The 23,265-nt window shown below is 40.3% G+C and overlaps 1 protein-coding gene across 2 annotated transcripts in view; it reads right to left on the bottom strand.

The window, feature by feature from the left end:
* Positions 1 to 21,577: 21,577 nt before the first annotated feature.
* Positions 21,578 to 23,265, bottom strand: part of LOC124548527 (dynein axonemal light chain 4-like) — a 52,892-nt gene continuing 51,204 nt past the window's right edge. For both annotated transcript variants that reach the window (XR_006967706.1, XR_006967702.1), the window contains one exon: positions 21,578 to 22,503. The gene's annotated coding sequence lies outside the window, so the exon portion shown is untranslated. The remainder of the gene's footprint in view (positions 22,504 to 23,265) is intronic.

Raw genomic sequence — 23,265 nt, forward strand, 5'->3', positions numbered from 1 at the left:
CTTGGATGCAGATTTCTTGATCTCCACTTTCAGGTGGAGAAATGAAGGACCCCCCCTTTAATATATCAGGCATGCACTACACTCGGGAAGTGGCTACAATGGTAGTGAAGTATGTGCTGTGTGTATATTTAGGTTTTGTACGATAGAAGAATCCATCCACAGCCTGATACAACATTTTCTGAGTCTAGACAAGTAGCATTTGTCAAAGCCTATCAGAGAAATAAAATGTTGATATAGTATCAGTTAAGTGCATGAGCATATATGGAAAGGTCCAGGAGCTTGTAAATGGTAACAATGAGCACACAGTATTTGGGACAGAAAGCTAGCTGGAACCAGAAGTTAATAGCAATGAAATTCTAAACTCCAACTGGAATGTTTATCACAAAGATAGGTCGAATGCGAGTGGTGGAGGTATGTTTACAGCAATAAAAAATACAATAATATCTAGTGAGATTAGAAAAATTCAGAAAGCAAAATCATTTGGGTTAATATAAGTGTTCAAGGTGGATCAAACATCCACTTTAATAGGCCATTCTGCCTCAGCAGCAGTAGTGGTGCAACAGTTGAAGGGAAACATGGAGAATATTTTGCATAAATTTCCTGGTGATGTTACAGTTTTAGATAGGAATTATAACATACCAACCATAGACTGGGAGACTCAAGTGATTAGGATGAGAAGTAGGGACAGTGAATCATGTGAAATTGTTCCAAGTGCCTTATCTGAAAATCACATTGAGGAGTTAATCAGAGAACTGACTCGTTAAGATACTAAAAGACACTGCATGTTACACGCTGATGGTAGAATTCTAAGGGCACAACATGCTGATGACATTCTGTTTGCAAGAACCTTCGTGTGTTCACACCATTTCAACTGAGAATCAATATTCATTCCTAGAAATTTTGCATTTTTTTACACAGTCTATAGAGGTGCCATCTACAGTTAATTTAACATTGTCATTTTCCCTCTTCAAACTGAAATTCATGGCATCAGTTTTCTTTATGTTCAATGTCACTTTATTGCTTATTGACCAAGTGTAAACATCCTTGAGAGTTTCATTTGCTTACTCTGCAATCTCTTGTTTTCTCAGTGACTATAATATTGCTGTCATCAGCGAAGAGAATTTTTTCACCGTGGGTAACACTAATATGCTACCTTGCGGAACCACTATATTAATGTATATTGGTTCTGATAAGTGTTTTACTAAATGTTTAGATCTGTTTGAAGTATGTACCCTTTGTACCCCATCTGCTAGATATGATCGAAACCAATCATCAGCTATCCCTCTTATTCCTAATAGTTCTAATTTATTTAATAGAATCTTGTGGTCGCCTGTATCAAAGGCCTTAGAAAGATCCAGAAATATGCCTGTGACACACTCATCTTTGTCAAGGGCATCAAGTACAACTTTTGCCATTTCACAAACCAAACTGTGACTTGCTTAAAAGGTTGTATTTATTCAGGTAATTCATTAATCTGTCTTTCATAATTGCTTCTATTATTTTTAACAATGGTGACAGCGGGAAAATGGGTCGCTAATTTTCCTTGTCTTCTGCATTATCTTTCTTAAGCAAAGGTACAACTCTTGCCTGTTTTAACTGCTCTGGAAATGTTCCGCATGTGTATAACCTCTATGCATTGTTTCAGTACACACATTGGTACTTCATCTAAGCCTGCTGACTTTATTTTTTATTTTTTGAATAGTTTTATTGTCTTCATTCTCTGTGGTTGGAAGTAACATCATTGTATTTAGTGCAACATTATTTACAGGTGTTATGCTAGGGTCGACTGAAAAGTAATGCCTCCACCTTCATAACTCTTCAACAGTTGGCAGCATTGGTATGCAGCAGGTACTGGCTTGTTTCATAGCCTTTTCTCTACAGCTCCATTTGGCAGGAAGCCTTAGCATTGAAAAGTTGTGTTGTTACAGTGTAAAGTATGAAACCCTGTGCAGAGGGTCGCTCAATGCAGTTTAAGAAACTTCCAGTAATTGAATTCTTGACAGCAGAAGGCGTTACCCCAAAGGAGATTCATCAGAGAATGAAAGCAGTTTGTGATGATTGTGGTGATGTGAGTACTGTGCGTCATTGGGCGAGTAAGTTTAAAGATGTTGAGGCGGGAACATCTGACCTGCATGACAAACATAGAGTTGGATATCCTGTGACAGCAACCACTGAGTTTCACAAGCAAAATGTCGCTCGGATTGATTCAGGATGATCGTCGTATCACTCAGAGAGAAATTGCAAGCACAATTGGCTTTTCACAAGAACATGTGGGTCACATTATTGCTTTGCTTGGCTATCAGAAGATCTGTGCACGATGGGTACCCCGGATGCTGACTCCTGAAATGAAAGTGCACAGACTCGAAATTTGCCAGGAACTCCTCTTGCATTATGAGAATGAAGGTGACACCTTTCTCCATTCTGCTTTCATTCTCTGATGAATCTCCTTTGGGGTGACACCTTCTGCTATCAAGAATTCAATGACTGCACGTTGTTTAAATCACATTGACCGACCGTCTGTGCAGGGTTCCATACTTTACACTGTAACAACACACCCGTTCAATGCTAAGGCTTCCCGCCAACTGGAGCTGTAGAGAAGAGGCTACGGAACAAGCCAGTACCTGCCGCATACCAATGCTGCCAACTGTTGAAGAGTTACGAAGGTGGAGGCATTACTTTTCATTCAACCCTCATATTTGTTTTGGGGAATTTTTTTTGTAACTTCTCTGCAATACTTGAAAAATACTCATTTACATTTTTGCTAAGTGCTGTGGATCATTTATTATTTTATTCCCCTCCCATAGCATATGTTATTCTGTGTTTGTTTGCCTCTCCCTGTTTCCTTTTTTATAACATTCCAGACTACTTTGCTTTTATTCTCTGCATTATATATTATTTTGTCATTAAATGGCCTTTTTGCAGCAATCAGCACCTTCCTATAGATCTTTTTCTATCTATGATAGAAATGTAAGAATTCTGTATCATTGTGACTCTTTTTCATGGAACTGAGGCATTTAAGTGTTTGAGAGGACTTCTTAAAACCTGCTGTTATCCATCCATTTTTGTGAGATGTCGATACGGATATGCATACTTTTGGAAATTCCTTTTCAAAGTTCAATTTAAATAATGTGGAGAATTTAGAGAACTTCATATTCACATTGGTTTCCTTATACACTTCATCCCAGCTTTGTTATGCTAGTTCTTTTGAAAAATCTTTTATTTTGATTTCTGATAGATGTCGTTTATAGGCTTGAAGTTTAGGGAACGATTCGACGCCTGATTTTACTGTTGTTATTTGACAGAGATGGTCTGATAGTCCAAGATCTTTAACATCTACATCACATTTTTCCCTGTCCATATTTGTCGCCACATGGTCAATTACTGATGCAGTCATTGTAGTAACCCTTGTTGCACTACTGACCAATAGAGGCATGTCAAAACTTTGAAGGATATTTATGAGCGTGCTGCTGGATTCATTTATGATATTAGTGTTGATGTTATTGTCCCCACACAGAATCATGTTGACCTTTGTATTTGAGACTTTATCTAGAATTTCTGTTAATTTATTGAAAAAAGTGTCCACACTACCACTGGGAGATCTACACACACAAAATGATTAATTTCTTGGTGATATCAAGTCCTGTTAATTCAATAACTGATATTTCAAAGTGTTTGTGTTCACTTTCTGTACTGAGGTCACATCTTGATTTGATCGTTTGAGTTTGAACTGCGTCATCTGTAGGCCACATGGGCAGTAGCTCTGACGAGTAATACACACCTGACACATATAGGAGAGGACCCTACCATTCTCAACCCTATGGTCCAAGTCCAGGAAGTTACAGCCTCGTTTTTCACAGAACCTTTAAAGTTTCTGGTTCAAGCTTTCTACTCAACTCACACCCAGAGGGTCCTTATCAGTTTGAGGGACAATGCTGCAGATTGTGAGCTTTGTTGAAACAATCCAAGTATAACCTCAGGGCCCAGACAACAGGTGTATCTAGACCAGAGTTTGCTCCACATACTGCAAATCATTGTCCCTCATTTTTACCTCTTTTCCTCTCATCAATGAATGATCTCATACCTCACCATGAGAGTGTAGCATGTAAATAAATGTGTATCATGAGAAAGTGCCTCCCATACAAGCATCCTCAGCTGTTCCGCCTAATGCCTCATTTCTCTGAATTCTCATGGCTCCTGGTACGCAGCAGACTGACACTGCTTACCCTAAATTTGTAGACGGATGTTAGCAACATTGTTGTTGAACAAAACTTGAATAGTGAGTGCAGACATCATCTGCTCCAATGATCTCAAAATTATATGTGCAAAACACTGTTAATTCTGCTCAGATATTTAGAGAATGCCATAGAGAAATCTTATTGTATTGCTGAATAATAATAGATGATTCAGTCACAGTGTTTAGACAGAAATGATGCGAAGAAACCACAGAAAATGTATAAAGCAGACAGCATAATGGTAAATGTTATTCTTTCTTAAACATACTCCTGCAGAACTTTGAGTCTCATTTTCTCTTAAAACAAATGAGCGCAAAATTGAACAGAAACAAGGATAAGGGATGTATAACTCCTGGGATTAAAACCTTGTGCTAGAAAGTGAGAGCTGTACTCAATTCAGAGAAAAAGCAACAGTCATGATTTGGAACTCTATTATCGCCAGTCTCGTTAAATTCTCCACCCTTTCATTAAGAAAACAACACTCACGTTCTATGCTCAAAAAATAAAACACTCCAAGAATAAAGAAAAAACTATTTGGAACATTATCACATAAGAAACAAGCACACAGTGCTACAAATGAAATAGAGACCACACAGAAGAGCTCTGGCAGGAATAGTGATACTTTCAGAACATCAGCCACCAAATCCAAAGAGTACCTCCTCTTGGTGGCCACAAACACTGCACCCAACAATAAACAAGCAAATATATATGGTAAGATTTACTAGTGCAGACACTGCATGTACCATCAACACACACAAGTTTCCAAAAAACAAACCCTCAGGAGATTTTATCAGGTAACTAAAAAGTAATAATTCTGTTGTCCTTGATGGTGTTACACACAGAATATTTAAATCTTGGGTGACTTGCCCTCAAGTTATCCCTGTAATCGATCAATGTATTGGGGCATATTTCTTCACAGACTTAAATATGTTGTCACAATGCTTATCTTCAAAACTAAAGACAAGCACCCAGCCTCCAATTGGGCACTTATTCATTCCTGTCTTTTTTGAGGGTTTGAGAAATTCATCTGTGATGTACTATTGACACATTCAACTGAGCAGAATTTGGTAAGTGCCATACAGACTAGCTTTCAAGAAGTGTTCTTCACAGAGAAAGCAATACAAGTTCTTATAAATGCAGTCCTGTCCGAGCAAAATAAGAGAAATTACCCAGTTGGTAGATTTAGTGATCATTCCAAACTCTTTGATTGCATGGATCACAAAATTGTGTTGTGGTACAAAAGGTATGCCTCATGCATGGGTAGAATCTTACCTTCCTAACAAAAAGCAGATGGCCTCATTAACACACTGTGTCACTGACATGAAACAAATTTCAGAAATGGGGAACATAAAATGTTGAATGCCATAAGGACAATTACTGAGACCATTCTTGCTTCTAACCCACATAAATGACTTTCCAGTTACTTTAAAGGATGGTTCAAGTACTATAATGTTTGGCACACTCAGCAGACACAGCTCAGATGATAGCTGAAGACATCTATAAGTGCTTCACATCTAATAGTTTGTGTTAATCTCAACAAGTTTCATACCATGCAATTTAAAACCAGAAATAAGACCTCTAGCACCAGAAGTTGACATTAATGGCCATACACCAAATGAAATACACTGTGCAAATTTCCTTGAGGGTCCAGTTGGACAACAAGTTAAAGTGGAGTCAAGACATGGATAAAGTAATGAAGAAACTCAGTTCAGCTAGTTAGGCCCTTAGAAGCACCTCTCAGTGTGTTGACCTAAAGACAAGAATGTTGGCTATTACACAAATTTTCGCTTCCTGTTGTCTTATAGACTCATCTTCTGGGGCAATGCACCTAAAGTAAATACAGTGTTTCCTCAGCACACATGAGCAATAAGAATTCTGTGCAAGGTAGGTAATTGTACCTATTGCAGAACTCTTTTTAAGTACCTATGAATTATTATACACACTTCCCAATCCATGTACTTCTTAATAGTCTTTGTTGCTAATAAAGAGAATCAGTTTCAGCTGATCTTTGATTTAGACAAGTACAAGGATAGACACAATAATAAATACACTGAGGTGACAAAGGTCATGGGATATCAATATGCTGTGGTGGCCCAGTGTAGTGCTAAGCTCTCTCTATATAGCTTAAGCGTTTTTGTGGACTTACTTGTTGAAGAATGCTGGTTCTGCTTGCTTGCAGCACTGATGTCTTCTGCTAGCACCGGACGCTTCTCTGAAGAATTCACTGCTAGGAAGGGGAAATTTTCACTCTCTCGCTCTCTCTCTTCTTACTTAAAAAATACGCTACTCTTGGAATATCATTCAATGCACCAGAACATAATTAATTCCACTTTGTACAAAAAAACCAACTAAACTTTATGACGTAAGCTCACACATTACAGGGCACCCACAATCAGTTAATTACACATTTTTTAACACAATTAATACATAAGCTTTTATCATGGCTGACTATCCATGCCCAGTCCACGTACTCTCAACAGCAGTTCAACATCTAATAATCAGTCACTATTTTGAGTCTTTCCATTTGTTTTTTAACAATACAATGCTACAATACACTTTGCAGCCAGCCACGGAGCTTCCGGGCCATATTTGCTTATTCTTGGCAGGTCGCGCTCAACAGTTGCCAGCGCCAACGAATTATCTCCCTTCCAGTTTCGCCTGCACAAAAAATAAATGGGTGCAGCATCCCATGCTCATCCTTATGCCCTGCTTTAAAATAACGCATGTTCGACACGGCTGGAACACAAGTGTCTCCAGACTTTTGTAAAATTCTGGGGGCACTACATATCCCTCCCCTTAGCTCGAACACTCGTTATTTTGCACACAACATATATTGTAATTTTTTTTTTCTTAACATTTATCTTGTTACTTTGTACTACATAAAAACATTAGGTACAAAAACTCACTTCCATCTCCGGTATTTCATTAAGCTGTTGGTAATATCTTTCATAGACATAGTAGTAGGATAAACTAATAGTACAACAAGTATTAGCTATTTCCAATAGATTTATCTACTCTTGTTTCCAGGATTGAGCCAAAATAAATCCCTCCCCTTAGCCAGTTTCAAAGTTCAGGTGTTATTCTGAGTAGAGTCTTTACTTTTTTTTTAAGAAGCTGTTGCAATGATAACCACCGGTTTTCTGTGTCTGAAAAAAATTAGTTGTACTGGGGGTTCTCTCTTTTTTCTATCTCCTCGCACAGGACTCGTCTTTTTTATTTAAAAAATTTTAGAATTCAAATTTACCAGGAGAAACTTTCCACTACAATCTCAGGTCACTATACCACCCTTTCACTTTGGGTTCCAATCTACGTAGGGGTTGATACTATGAAAACATCTTCTTCCTCATCCTTGGGTAGGTACACCCCTTCCATTTATACTAAACTATGGTACAGGTCAATCCCTTTTTTGGTGCCCCTGCCTGCACAGTATAGGTCAGCATCCTCTGGGTCTGCCTACCTGCCTCTCTCTCTCTCTCTCTCTCATTACATGTATATAGGATGCGCCCTCCCTATCTTCTCTAACAATTATTCATAATCTTGCCTCTTTCGTACTCCTCTGCACACTATTTTATTTAAAATTTACTGGTAAAATTTCTATCTACCTCTCCTTTCCTCCTCCTGAGTCCTTCAGCCTACCTGCTTAAATTCTTCGCTTGTTTATTGCTTACAGTTCACTTATATAGCCTTAATAACTAAATATGTTTCGTCCATGGTTGTAACTTTATTTCTTTTCTTCGCGCTATTCGGTCTGCACTATCCTATTATTCATCAGATACTTATTTGACTTGATACCTCTGGCTTAATATCTATTTCTTTTTATCTCCATTCATATTACTTTGTACTACTATAGCTATGAACACAGGTGGATATACACTTCGTCCCCCCTTGTTCCTTTAGCTTAAGCTTACTATACCATTTCACTTGAGATGCACAACCATCATTACTTAACACATGTGCTCGAGCTCTTCCTGAGCACTACTTCCCCTCTTATCTGTGACGGTTGTTACATCTCTCTGTGTATTACTTGTCTGCATCTTTGCATTTAATTGTTTGAGTGTGGAAGTGTGATCGCGCGTCCTGATTCTTCGGCCCACTAAGATTCTTAGTTGAAGATTTATAGAAATCACGGCAAAGAGAAGGACTTCAGCGATAGAAGTATATGAATGTGGACAGAGGGAAAGACAGATTGGTACTCTTAAGACAAGTAAGAAAGGAAATAAAAGAATTGGTTGCTAAGATCGAAGAAGGAAAGAAGACAGCCCCAAAGACAGGAAACCCTTCCCACCCCCCTTCCCCAGGATCCCCACTTCGCCGGTACTTAAGTGAGAAGCCGGAGGAGGTATGATGTTCGGCGTCTCCTGCAGAATGGACATTCTCGCCGTCACCTTTGAAGTCCCCGAAGAAAAGATCTTAGCAACTCCTGTGGAACGGCAAATGATGAAGAACCAGTCTCACTTGTTTGCGAGGGTTGTATGACGGGTGTGGTGTGTAGGCCGTGTCTGTGCCTATGCTACCCACCCCTTTCAAAATTAGATATAAACCCTCCCCAATCATATCGCACTTTACAAAAAATATAAAACATTCTATAAAAATAGAAATTATATACACTATAATCAAATAGTTATTAAGTTAGTCACTTCACTCTATATTTCATACACATGTTCAGTTTATGTCATCTAGGTATCATTTTTCCTAAACAGTACCACCATATTATATCTCCTGTTAGAATGTTACCCTGTTAGTTTTATCTCATGCTTAGAGGTTACTGTTTATTATGACTCCTTAAATGAGTCATAATTGTGTAGTCATAATTGGTCTCTTTTAATACTAATATGATAAGATAGCTTAAGTGCTATAAATAGATTACAGGATAGTCGAAGATTTGAAGGGAGTTCGGTGTAGGAAAACTAATGTGGAAGTAACACTGAACCCAACTTGGGAACCGGCGGATGTCACTCCGCCCGTTGACACAGAACGTCAACGTCCCTGGGGGTTTTGTACCTATCGTTTTATATCCTTAACATTGTACATTCCCGTTTCCTCTATTGGTTGATCTAAATATTTTGCCATTGTCAAATGCCAGTCAAAATACTTGTGCATTGTACCCCAAGCATTACTATAGTATTTAGGATCCCACAAATCTGAGATCAACTTCTCTTGTGCACTTGAAGACCAATATTTTTACTTAAACTTTCTCTGAAAATCTTCCCAGGATGTGAAGTTTTCAATATTTACTGTGCCACATTCTGAAGCTTCACCCTCCAAATAACCTACTGCAAACTCTATTTTCTTAGCATTCTCCCAACTTTTAGGTATGGCTTGGTTAAACCATTTTAAGAAATGGGTGGGGTGTGCCTCACCATCTGGTTTGAATTTAGGAAACTGTCTCGACAAGTCTGAATTTGATCCCCATCGCAAATCAGTTATCATGTCCTTATTTAATATAATATTTTGGGAAACTGTGCCTTTCTCTAGTTTCTCCTGCATAAGCTTGAATTCTTTCCTCAAAGATTCTAAGTCTTTCTTGGTGTTATCTAAATCAGAAGTTACTATAGGCGAAGAGATATCAACACATAGTTTCTCTTCAACCTTTTGTCCTATTAATTCTTCTACTTGTTCTTCTAAGCCATTCAAATTTATAAGTTCTACAGTCATTAACTTTTCCTTGAAGTTCTGTTGTACGGTTTCCACCCGTGAGGGGTGACCCCTGAAATTTGCGCCTGTACTGGGGGGAGCAACTTATCTTGTTTCTGGACATTGGTTTTTAGCGTAGTTAATTCTCATTCGACCACATCAAATGTAACATTACATACATTTTTCAAAGAGTAGTATTTTTTGTTAAATTGTGTTTCCAAATTACGACATTCAGTCCGCATCATATTCTAATTTTTGAACTAACCCTTTTTGATGAGCTTCATTTCTTTGTTCTAAATCCTTAAATAAAATATTTGTATGTTCACTCAGAGAATCGGAAAATTCTTTTTTCAATTCTTTTTTCCATTCGTGCATCTGATTACTTAGGATATTAGCTTGAGCCTCTATTTTTGTGTTTTGCAAATCTAACTTAGAGTTTACTTCTGCCTTCAGTTCGTCCTGTTTTGTGTTCTGTGATTCAAACTGCACTTTGATAAACCTCATTAATTTGCCTAAATCTGGACCCTGTTCTTCAATGCCTAGAGCCCCGACAGACTCTACGGATTGATGTTCTTTTTCCATTGTGTTTTGTTTTGCCTTTAATCTAGTTATCATTCAAAGTACACTCACTTATTTCCAGAACCCCCCCACACTTCACAAACAATCAAAGGTCAGTAGTAGCTCACCCGGCATTGGTGGAAGGTGGCGTCAGCACCAGTGTACAGCGGCACCAGCGTCGATGGATGGTGGCATCGGCGTAGGTGGACGACGGCATTGGCTTTTGTGGACAGCTGTGTCGATGTTGGTCTGATGCAATGTCGGCATTGGTGTACGGTGGCACCGGCGTTGTGTACGGCGGCGGCGGGAATTTGAGACTAACTGCAGCGTTGTGCGATTTTCTTGATTCCTTTAATCATTTTAATCATTTCACTGTTTGTCAACACGATATTTCTGGATAAGTATCGTGGAATCACTCTTCAGCCACGCTGTTATCGGTTGCTATGGCAACTCCCAACTCTCTCCTCTTTTTTTTAAATATATCTTCTTCTTTAATATTTCCCCTTCTTTCTCAGGTCCTTTCTTTACGGTTGCCACGTTCTTGCGGTGGCTCCATGTAATGTTAAGCTCTCTCTGTATAGCTTAAGCGTTTTCGTGGACTTACTTGTTGAAGAATTCTGGTTCTGCTTACTTGCAGCGCCGATATCTTCGGCTAGCACCAGATGCTTCTCCGAAGATTTCACTGCTAGGAAGGGGAAATTTTCACTCTCTCGCTCTCTCTCTTCTTATTTAAAAAATATGCTACTCTTGGAATATCATTCAATGCACCAGAACATATTTATTTCCACTTTGTACAAAAAAACAACTAAACTTTATGACATAAGCCCTCACATTACCGGGCATCCAGAATCAGTTAATTACACATTTTTTAACACAATTAATACATAAGCTTTTATCGTGGCTGACTATCCATGTCCAGTCCATGTACTCTCAACAGCACTTCAACGTTTAATAATCAGTCACTATTTCGAGTCTCTCCATTTGTTTTTTAACAGTACAATGCTATATTACTCTTTGCAGCTGGCCACAGTGCTTCCGGGCCATATTTGCTTATTCTTGGCAGGTCGCGCTCAACACTTGCCAGCGCCGACGAATTATCTCCCTTCCAGTTTTGCCTGCACAAACAATAAATGGGTGCAGTATCCCATGCTCATCCTTACGCCCTGCTTTAAAATAATGGGTTTTCGAAATGGCTGGAACACAAGTGTCTTCAGACTTTTGTAAAATTCTGGGGGCACTACAATGCACATAGATAGATGGCAGTAGTATCGTGTACAGAGGGTACAAAAGGTCAGTGCATTGGCAGAACTGTCATTTGTACTCAGGTGATTCGTGTGAAAAGGTTTCTGATTTGATTATGGCCCCACAATGGGAATTAACAGACTATGAATGCAGAATAGCAGTTGGAGCTAGACACAAGGGATATTCCATTTCAGAAATTGTTAGGGAATTCAGTATTCTGAGACCTACAGTATCAAGGGTGTGCTGAGAATACCAAATTTCTGGCATTACTTCTCACCATGGACGACGTAGTGGCCGATGGTCTTCATTAAACGACCGAGAGCAGTGGCATTTACATAGTTGCCATTGCCAACAGACAAGCAACACTGAGTGAAACAGCCACAGAAATCGATGTGTGATGCCTGACAAACATATCTGGTAGGACACTGCAGGGAGATTTGGCATTATTGGACTGTGGCTGCAAATGGCTGATGTAACTGCCTTTTATAGCTGCATGATATCACTTGCAGCGCCTCTCCTGGGCTTTTGACCACATTGATTGGATCCTAGATGACTGGAGAAGTGTGGCATGGTCAGATGAATCCTGATTCCAGTTGGTAAGGACTGTTGGTAGCATTCGAGTGTGGTGCAGGCCCCAGGAAGCCATGGACCCAAGTTGTCAACAAGGCACTGCGTGAGGTTGTAGTGGCTCCATAATGGTGATGGGCTGTGTTGAAATGTAATGGACTGGGTTCTCTGGTCCAACTAAATTGATCATTGACTGGAAATAGTTATGTTCAGCTACTTGGAGACCATTTGCAGCCATTCATGGACTTCATGTTTCCAAACAGTGATGTCCTTTCACTGGGCCACAACTATTCACAATTTGTTTGAAGAATATTCTGGACTTTTGAGCAAAGAATATGGCCACCCAGATCACCCAACATGAATCCCATTCAACATTTATGGGACTTCATTGAGAGGTAAGTTCATGCTCAAAATTCTGCACCAACAACACTTTCACAACCATGGACAGCTGTAAAGGCAGCATGGCTCAATAGTTCTGCCCAGGACTTCCAACAACTTGTTGAGCCTACGCTAAGCTGAATTGCTACACTACATGGGTGAGAAGAGGTCCAACACAGTATTAGGAGATATCCCATGACTTTTGTCACCTCAGTGTAATTTTCTTGTAGGTTTTGTCTCCTTGTCTAGAGTTCAGAATGGAGTTATGTACTCTGGTGGAAAATTATTCAACTAAATCGACAGAGGGTACTTTCCAATGTATCTCTTGTTACACCTTTTTCTCATTCCATAAATGTATGGAACACAGGAAGTGATTGCTTTCATGTGTCTCTGAATGCTGTAAATAGTCTAACCTTGTCACGAACCCCTAGGTGCTTCATATGAAGTTATAGTACACCCCTAGATTCATAACTTCATTGGTTCTAGGAACTTTCATGGGATAGCTTGTGTCTATCTTCAAGTATTTGCCAATTCAATTTCTCAGCACCTCCATGAATCTACCCCATGGGTCAAGCAAACTTGTGGCCATTAGTGCTGCTCTTTATGTGCATTCAATATCCCATGTCAGTCCTAGTTGATATGATCCCCATACAATTGAGCAATATTCTAGGATGGATGGCAAAAGTGTTTTTTACGCAACCTTCTTTGCAGACTGATTGCATTTTTCTAGTATTTTACCAGTGACCTGAAGTCCGCCACCTGCTTTACCTACGACTGAACCTATGTGATGATTTCATTTTGTATCCTTAAAAATTGTTACAACCAAATTTTTGTACGAGTTGACCATTTCCAAGTGTTTAGCTTTCGAGCATTGCAGAAATACAAACATTCATGCACACAACCACACTGAGATCCAAATCAAAAGCAGTTGCCTGAGCTGATGGAAGTGGGGAGGTGGTAAGGAAGGATACAAGGAGGGGCAGCAGGGAAGAGGCAGGTGGAGTCATGAATCCATGGTTGTACAACAAGACAAAAAGAGTACATAGGCTAGAGCAAAAAGAGATGTGAAGAGGGAGGAGGAGGGGGGGGGGGGTCAAAATGGAATGGTGAAAAGATGATGAAGGAAAAGAAAGTTGAAGATGAAGACAGAGAAAGAGAGAAGGGAGAGAGAGAGAGAGAGAGAGAATGGCAGCATGGGAGGAAAGGGTGATTGAGAGGAGAAGGCAGTGCATGGATGGAGAAGGAGTGATGCGGACAGAAGAGAGGAGGAAAAAGGTAAGGTGAGGCTGTGGGAACAGGTTAGTTGAGGTTTAGTCCAGGGAGACAGCAAGACCACAGGATATGTTGAAGAGACAATTCCCATCTGCACGGTTCAGAGAAACTTCTGCTTGAAGTGAGGATCCAAATGGTGCACATAGTGAAGCAGCTGTTGGAAGTTCACCTGTGAAAGCAGCCATATCATATATCGGCAATACTGCAGCTACTGTACTGCAGCCTTTGTAGGCATGACAAGTAACCAACTATATACACACATGAGTGCCCACTACTAAACTTTGGCAAACTGCGAACTTCATTATCCACTTCCACAACACAAATGACTTCAACAGCTGCTTCACTATGCAGGCCAGGTTATTTGGATACTCCCTTCCGGCAGAAGTTTTTCTGAACTACACAAGTGGGAATTGTCCTCCAGCATATCTTGTCCACTCGCATCATCCTGACCTAAACCTCCACTAATCTCTTTGTGCTGTCTCACCTTACCTTTTCCTTTCTCTCTTCTGCAGACAACCTTGTAGGTAGGGCAACCACAGCTATGAGTAGTCATTTTGAGTGCTTTGGGTGTAATTAGTCCTACCCATTTCATGGCACTGAAGATGTAACTTTTAGTGCCACAAAACTGGTAGTGATCCAATAATAAATACACAAGATAACTTCTCTCTTCTGTCCACACACCCCCACACCCCATCTCTGTCCAGATCATGCCTGCCTCTCCTTCCCCCCCCCCCCCCCATGGTCAGTCTCTCTCTCTCTCTCTCTCTCTCTCTCTCTCTCTCTCCCCCCTCCCCCTTCCCTCCCAATCCCTCTCTCTCCATCTTGACATTTATTTTTTCCAGCCTCCCTTTCTCCCCTTCCTCCTCTCCTTCATCTTACAACTGGTTTTTCTCTACCCTCTGAATTCCTTTCATCTTGTGCACAGGTGAAGTCATCTGTCCAAGGACCTGCCTCTTTCCTGCTACTCCCCCCCCCCCCCCCCCCCACCACCACCACCACCACCACCACCACCACCACCACCACCACCACACCCCTGCTCCCTTACATACTTCACCACTCACTCCCCACCTCCATCAGCTCAGGCAACTGCTTTCCACACTCTAGTATCAACAATCTATGGCCACTGGGGTGTACATTTGGGTGTCTGCATCATTGCATGTGTGATTGTGTGTATTTTTGCTAGAAAAAAAGCTAGTGAACTTTTTGGAACATTATTCCAGGAAACAGTGACCTAAAGGAACTATAATTTATTTAGTAAGCAGTGTTCTCAATGCCAGCACAGACAGACCCGCTCCACACTAGCAGTTTCTACTACCACCAAGGAGTGTAGATCTGACGATGATCTCTGCAGTAGATCGAAACAAACTTATTTATCTATGAACTCGCCCATAACGTCCTGCTTCTTTTAAACACTAACTGAACTTCCTATTAGCTTTTGATACATTAAAACACTTCAACCACAAGTTTTCACCTTCTTTTTTTGACTGTTTTTAACAAATTCTCAGTTGCTCTCAGTATCATCTGAGGGAGCTATCCCAGCTACTCCCCTGTTATACCAACATGTAACTACATAGTTATAGCCAAGAAAAGGTCCACCACTCTGATCCGACTCCCCCTCCTCATCAGATCCTCATAGTTCCTCAACCTTGCCTTGCTGATGTACTCTGCCTTCCACATCCCCAAAAACTTCCTCCACCCTCCATGAGGCAAACAACCTCTGAACTCTCATCCTTTAACACTGTTGCCAATCCTTCTGCCAAAATTCGGACATCTACAGAAGACTCAGTACTTCTAAAGGCCTCATCTTTACAACCGAATCTAATTTCAACAATGCTGAAATTGTAAACAGCCTTCCTTCCTTTAATCATTCTTTGATGCAGAGACATTCATTTGCGGCACATGCCACTGACAACAGCTGACCAAACTCCCATATAGAACCTTGTTTAAAACGGTTCCAACCTCCCACCTTCTGTGAGGCTCCTTCTCTTCCACCAAGAGATCTCTTCATAATTTTTCAGAAATTCCTCACTTCTAACCTTGCATTACTCTCCTTTCCTACATTCTTCCCTCGTGAGTCTAACATCACTCCTATCAACCACAATGTTATCCGTAAACTGAAAAAGAATCCAGATCTTATCATCCTTCCAGCAGACAAAGACTCCACTATAGTAGTCATTAATTGTGAGTATGTGGCTAAGGGTTTCCACCAACTTTCTGACACCTCTGAATACAAACCTTACAACCACTCTTTGAGTCCTTATGTCCATCCCAAAAGACACTTGTATCCATCTCTCTCCTCACACCAGCAACCCTCACACTCCTGCCTTGTACCTTCTCTTCAAACTCCACAAATCCACCTCTACCTGTCTCTCTACTATTATCACTAAGTCCAATGGCTCAACAGAAAGAACATTCTCCTTTGTTGACCAACACCTCCAAACTTTTGTCAGTTACCTGCCATCCTATATTCACGACACTGCTAACATTCTTCATCACTTCACAACGGTTCCTGTCTCATTACCACCCGAACCCTTGTTAGTCACCATGAATGTGGTGTGCTGACACACCAACATCCCCCATGCCCATACAAATTGACCATGGGACACTACCTTTCCTCATGTCCTCCTGACACCAAACCTACTATCTTTTTCCTAATCCTCCTAGCTAACCACATGTTGACACACAGTTACTTCACTTTCAAAGGCCAAATCTACAAACAAATCTGTGGTACTGCCATGGCTACTTGTATGGCACCATCCTATGCCAACTTTTTTTAAGTGTCATCCAGAGGAATCCTTCCTATCCAGTCAACACCCAAAACATGTCTGGTTCAGATTCAATGATGACATTTTTATGATCTGAACTCATGGCAAGGTCAACTTCTGCTCTTTTCTCTGCAACCTCAACATCTATTCATGAATCCACTTCAGCTGGTCCTCCTCAGCTCATCAAGCCACCTTCCCAGACGTTGTTCTCCACCTCTCAGAAGGCTCCATAAATATGTCTGTCAATATCAAGTGAACCACCCAATAATATCTCCACTCTGACAGCTGTATACCGTTCAGTATCAAAAAGTCTCTTCATTACAGCCTCACCAACTACTGATGCCACATCTGCAGTGGAAAGCAGGTATTGTCGAGATATACTGACAACTTTTTCTTTACTGTCTTTACAGACACGCAATATCCCATTCAGCTCATCCATAAACAAAACTCACATGCCATCTGCTCCTCTAACACCAATAAACCCTTTAAGCAGCCACCGATCAGCATTCCCCTGACCACCCAAGTACCCCCATTGCCTTGAAAAGCTCAACCACTTACTCCACCAGGGTTTCAGCTACCTCTTCTCATACCCTGAGATGAGGCATAGCCTACCCACATCCCCCAAAGTAGTGTTCAACTGATCACCAAACCTACAGAATATCCTTGTCCATTCTTATTTCAATCCTACTTGCAATCCTGCACCCCAAGGGTTACTCCTTTGTAGTTGGCCCAGGTGTCAGATCTGTTCCATACATCCACCCACAAACTCCTAACAGTCCGCTCACAGGATTTCCTCCCCAAAAAAAGACAGGGCCACATGTGAAAGCAGCCTTTAATGTTCATCATTCTATGCAGGCATGAAAAGTAACCAAATGTCTACTCACATGAATGGCCACATCCAAACTATGGAACACTGCAAACTTAACCACCCAGTTGCCAAACATGCTACACACCACAACACAAATGAATACAAACAGCTGCTTCACTATATGGGCCATTTGGATACTACCTTCCAGTACAACTTTCTCAGAATAACATAGATAGGAATTGTCTCTCCAGCATGTCCTGCACTCTTGCAATACTCCTAGCTTAAACCTCCCCTTTCTCCCCTCCCTTAACCCCACCTCTCCTACTTCCTTCAACTTTTTTGCTCTAACCTCTGTACTCTTTTTGTCTTGTTGTGCAGTCACGGAGTCATACATTCGAAGACATGCTACCCCTTCACGTGTCCTTCCTTAGCCCCTCCCAACTTCCATCAGCTCAGGCAACTGTTTTAAAAAATCAGTCTTGCCATGGGCGCAGGAGTATATGTTTGGATGTCTGTGTGATCACATGTGTGTACTTTTGCTAGAAAAAGAGCTAGTGTGAATGCTGTTTTCTGTTTCCACACATCTGTCCTCTATATGTGAGTTGCTGCCTTTATTTTATTTTACTTATTGCTCCATCCAGGAATTTCCATTACTGTCACTCATACTGCAGTTATAGAATACTATATTTTTTTGATTTGTGAAGTGCAAAATTTTACTTTTTTAAACATTTAACTTTGTACTACTTTGAAATATTTTCAAGATTTGAGTAAATTTTTGTGCTGTATGTTTCAGACAATACTTCATTATGCATAACTTCAACATCTGTGAAAATTCTAAGGTTACTAATAATTTGGTCTACAAGGTCATTGATATATAGTATTTCAAGTGTATATTGTAAAGAAACACCACAGTGCTTTACTAAACATGGTCCTTGGGGGACCTACAGTTTTGTGTGGATTCTGAACCATGGTGTATATGAGCATTGTATTTCTGGAATAATTTTACCTAAAACTGCACTCATAAAGATAGGATCCAGTATAAAAATTGTTAGAAGAAGACCTAAGCAACAGTCAAACAAAAAAGACATTTCTTATAAAAACACAAAAATATTAACTACATTTCCTGTTTCCTATATTATTATTTAAAATATAACCAAGCTACAGTTTATTAATTGTTACACTTGCAAATAATTTCCTTCACATATGCCTACCACCTCTACAAATACAGCGTGTTCAGAAAGTACCAACACAGGACATTAAATATCCTATGGTGACTCTCGTGCTCCCAGTCAGTCAAACGTCTAAGACCTGTAGAGGGGAGTAAGGACATAATATTTTGAATAGAAACCCATCCAGAAACATACTGATTCCATTCTATGACAGTTTCAACTCGTATGTGTAATGCATGCACATCTGCTGATGAAAAGAGGAAAGTCTCAAGAGTGCCTTGTCCTGGTATGCAACAAGGTAGACAGGATGATGAGTACTACATCATATGGTCACTTGATGTCACTTAATGTCTGCCTTGCTGTGAGACCCATTCAATGCCTGTGCATCTCCGATACATTACACATGGTTCGGTACACATTTTCGAAATACACAGGCATGTTCCTTGTGTACGGCAAAGCTCGAGGTAACGAAAGAGCTGACAGTCAGCTGTATCACAAACATTTTCCACAGCACAGCACAGCACCTCACACACTTTTTGCTCAAGATATGCAGTAGCTCCGAGAAACAGGTACCTTCACCATGAGGAGACAGGGCTGCAATGCTCTATGCAACTCTACCTGCCTTAATTTGAAGATGATGTACTGCATCATGTTGAAGGGAAGAAAACCATTGTGCCACACATGTTGAAGGATTTCAGCACTGGTTTGGTATTAATGTGTAGACAGGTGTTCCGGACATTTCTTCTCTAAGTAACCGTCCTGCATACTTGACCTTCCTACAAAACATTTTAGACCCATTCTTGTAAGTTGTGCCACTGAATGTCTATCAGGAACTGTGGTTTCAGTATGATGGTGCACCATCTCACTTTTCATGTTCAGTTCAGAGAAATGTCAGCTGACAAATGGTAAAAGGTGGATAGGCTTTGGTGGTCCAACTGTGTGGCCACGGCGATCGCTGAATTTACCTGCTATGGAATACTACTTGTGGGGTCATGTGCAAAGTTTAATTTATGACACTACTGTAGAGACAGACAGAGGAAGATCTGCTGGCACGACTTCTTGCTGCTGCACTAGAAACTGAAGAAACAACAGGTAGGATGGAGAGTGTGTACAAGGACATGATTCATAGGTACAATGTCTATAACAATGTTGGCGGTCAGCACTTTGAGTGACTGTTGAGATGCATCAGTAGAGTTCCGTATGTTCAGTATGCTGGGTTCTTTTTTGTTTTGGAATAATGTAAACAAGTAATATGTAAGCATTAACAAATGTGTTTATGTGGTAATTGGATGTTCCTTTCAAATTGTTAATAATTGTTAAAACATTTTCTACTCACTCCCCTATACAAGTCCTACAAGTTTGTAATGGGAATTTCCGAACACCCTGTATACACAGTGGACAATGCCATAAGCAGCTGCAGCAAGGACATGTATGCACAAGGAACCTGCGTTAACCTGTGAAAATCTTCCTACTTGAGGACTTTGTTCACGCTCATTCAGTGCAAGTTTACGTAAGTTACGAGACCGTTACTTTGGATGCACACTGGACCAGGTTGAACTGCATACTGATTATAACCACATAATTTACTTTATTTATTAGTCCTTTTTACCCGTAACAACACTGAGTGTGACAGATACAGATATTATTATTATTATTATTATTATTATTATTATTTTAATGTTCTAGCACTTGACTTATCATTTGCCTTCTTGTTAGTTTGAATTGCAATCATTCTTTTGTGCAATTTTATAATCGCTCTTTATTCACGGTCAATCAACTCTTGTGACACAAAACACATTTTGGGGACAAGAGTGGAGATCTTATACAACTGGGTAGCCAAACAGTCATGCCCAGTAGTCAAGTGGAATAGGAATACTGTCTCTCTTCTCGATCCATCGGGTGTTACTGAGAAATTTTATTGGATTATTTAAATTATTCTTGAAATGTTGTTAATACTGCTTTTCACTGCAAAACACGTTAGTTTTTCCAGTGTGTTTAATTTTAGTGCTCTTTTGCAGGAAGAATACTTAGTACTGATTCATTCTTAACTGAAACAGCAGGTTTATGTGGACCCCTATTTTGATGGGTATGAAAGTTCTACATGTTATCAAACAATGGAAAATATGCGAAAGACTAAAAAACTGAATTAGGACAGATTGCTATTCACCACATAAAGAAGGTCTTCACCAGCAGGCAGGCATGTTTAAAAGTAAATTATTGGTCAAGCTATAGGCTTTGGTGCTTTGTCAGAAGGAGGGGCAAGGGAAGACAACCCACTGCCACATTCATTTCTGGGCACTAAGGCCCAACTGCAACTACACATTCTCTGCCAGGAGGTTCACATTTAATACCATGGCATGTGACAAATAATTACATGGAGATGACATTAGCAAATACTACTAATTTTTTCATCATAGGCTGTTAACCTATTGGTTCAAACTGAACATTTACTTCAACATTTACTTTCGTTACTATCCAGTTTCAGCTAATGGCCATTTTCATATTTAGCAGCAATCTCCAGTGTTAACGAACAATAAAATCCATAAAAGCTGTGTCATTATAATACATTATAATTCAAATTCTGTTGTAACTACTTAGATGTGCATTGATTTTTACGTAAATGTTCAATTTGTTCAAGAAAACAATTTTTGGTGGACAGAATGGTTCAGAAATTTATTTTTATTGATATTTAGTACCTGGAGTAGAGTTTATTTGCTCCTGATGGTTTACTATTTCACAAAAAATAGTGTGTAAGAGGCTTTTTGTATGGCATCTCTCAGCAAGACTAAATCTTGCTTCATTAGGCTTTTTTTGCGTTCCAACACATAAACAACAACAATGTTTCCATGTAATTTCGGGACAGATAAGTGAAAATTAAGAAATATAATAAAAGCAAAATTAGGTAATGCTTTATTTCCATTGTCTTTAGTACAATAAATACAATTACCTGTACACTGCATAGCAATCTCAAAAATAATATTATTGTCTTTTGCTGTCTTCTTCATACATAATTTCTAATATTCTTCTGACTAGCAAACATGAAAATAGCTGTAAACTTTAAAGTCTCTGAAAATAACATTTTATACGAATCTGTACACATCAATGACTTTAAGGACAGATTTACAATTTAAACACAATTATCCATATTATATACGAAGAATAAACATAAGGTATTTTGAAAGTTTTATGCATTTTATTTTACAATATCACTATCTTTTCACCAGAAATTAAATATCAAATATCTTGATCCCAATTACCCCCCCCCCCCCCCTCTCTATCTCTCTCTCACTCTCTCTCTCTCTCTCTCTCTCTCTCTCTCTCTCTCTCTCTCTCTCCCCTAGGTCCAAAACAAATCACAATATGAAGTTTGCTTTATCATACAAAGGCTATGCCACCAGGGCAGAGGTCCAGCATAATGATTAAAATGTAACACAAAAATAAAGTAAAAGAGGTCAAACAAAAATAAAGCTATCAATATTATTGGCAATTAGAGAAAGATCTTCAGAACTTAGTTATAGACAAAAGAAACAAGATATTTAATCTCATGAAATGTGAAATATTACAAATTTTATTAGCTCTGCAATGTGATGTCTCAGTTGTTTCCACACAATAATACGAAAGATAGATATTAACCTGTTGAAGTCTGTATTTGCATGACTCTATTGCCTTGTTATGTACGTACTCCATTACTCAGCAATACTGTACCATAGGTGCTAACCCTTCAGAGGAATATCTGTGGAGAGGCCAGGTAAACATGGTGTTCCTGAAGAATGGCATAAGCCTTTCCAGTAATTGCAGGTACAACATTCTGGATGAGTGATGGGTCTGGCGTCGTAACGTTAGCCAACATAGTCTTGCTATGCTGGTATTGTAGATGGCTGAAAGCAAGAGGAAACCACAGCTGTTGCATTTCCTGAGACATGCTGATCTAGTGTATGGCTTAATGATGGAATCCTCTTGAGTAAAATATTATAGAAGTAAAATACACTCCTGGAAATGGAAAAAAGAACACATTGACACCGGTGTGTCAGACCCACCATACTTGCTCCGGACACTGCTAGAGGGCTGTACAAGCAATGATCACACGCACGGCACAGCGGACACACCAGGAACCGCGGTGTTGGCCGTCTAATGGCGCTAGCTGCGCAGCATTTGTGCACCGCCGCCGTCAGTGTCAGCCAGTTTGCCATGGCATATGGAGCTCCTTCGCAGTCTTTAACACTGGTAGCATGCCGCGACAGCGTGGACGTGAACCGTATGTGCAGTTGACGGACTTTGAGCGAGGGCGTATAGTGGGCATGCGGGAGGCCGGGTGGACGTACCGCCGAATTGCTCAACACGTGGGGCGTGAGGTCTCCACAGTACATCGATGTTGTCGCCAGTGGTCGGCGGAAGGTGCACGTGCCCGTCGACCTGGGACCGGACCGCAGCGATGCACGGATGCACGCCAAGACCGTAGGATCCTACGCAGTGCCGTAGGGGACCGCACCGCCACTTCCCAGCAAATTAGGGACACTGTTGCTCCTGGGGTATCGGCGAGGACCATTCGCAACCGTCTCCATGAAGCTGGGCTACGGTCCCGCACACCGTTAGGCCGTCTTCCGCTCACGCCCCAACATCGTGCAGCCCGCCTCCAGTGG

Source organism: Schistocerca americana, chromosome 1, assembly GCF_021461395.2.
Source record: "Schistocerca americana isolate TAMUIC-IGC-003095 chromosome 1, iqSchAmer2.1, whole genome shotgun sequence".
In the NCBI taxonomy this organism is placed as follows: Eukaryota; Metazoa; Arthropoda; class Insecta; order Orthoptera; family Acrididae; genus Schistocerca; species Schistocerca americana.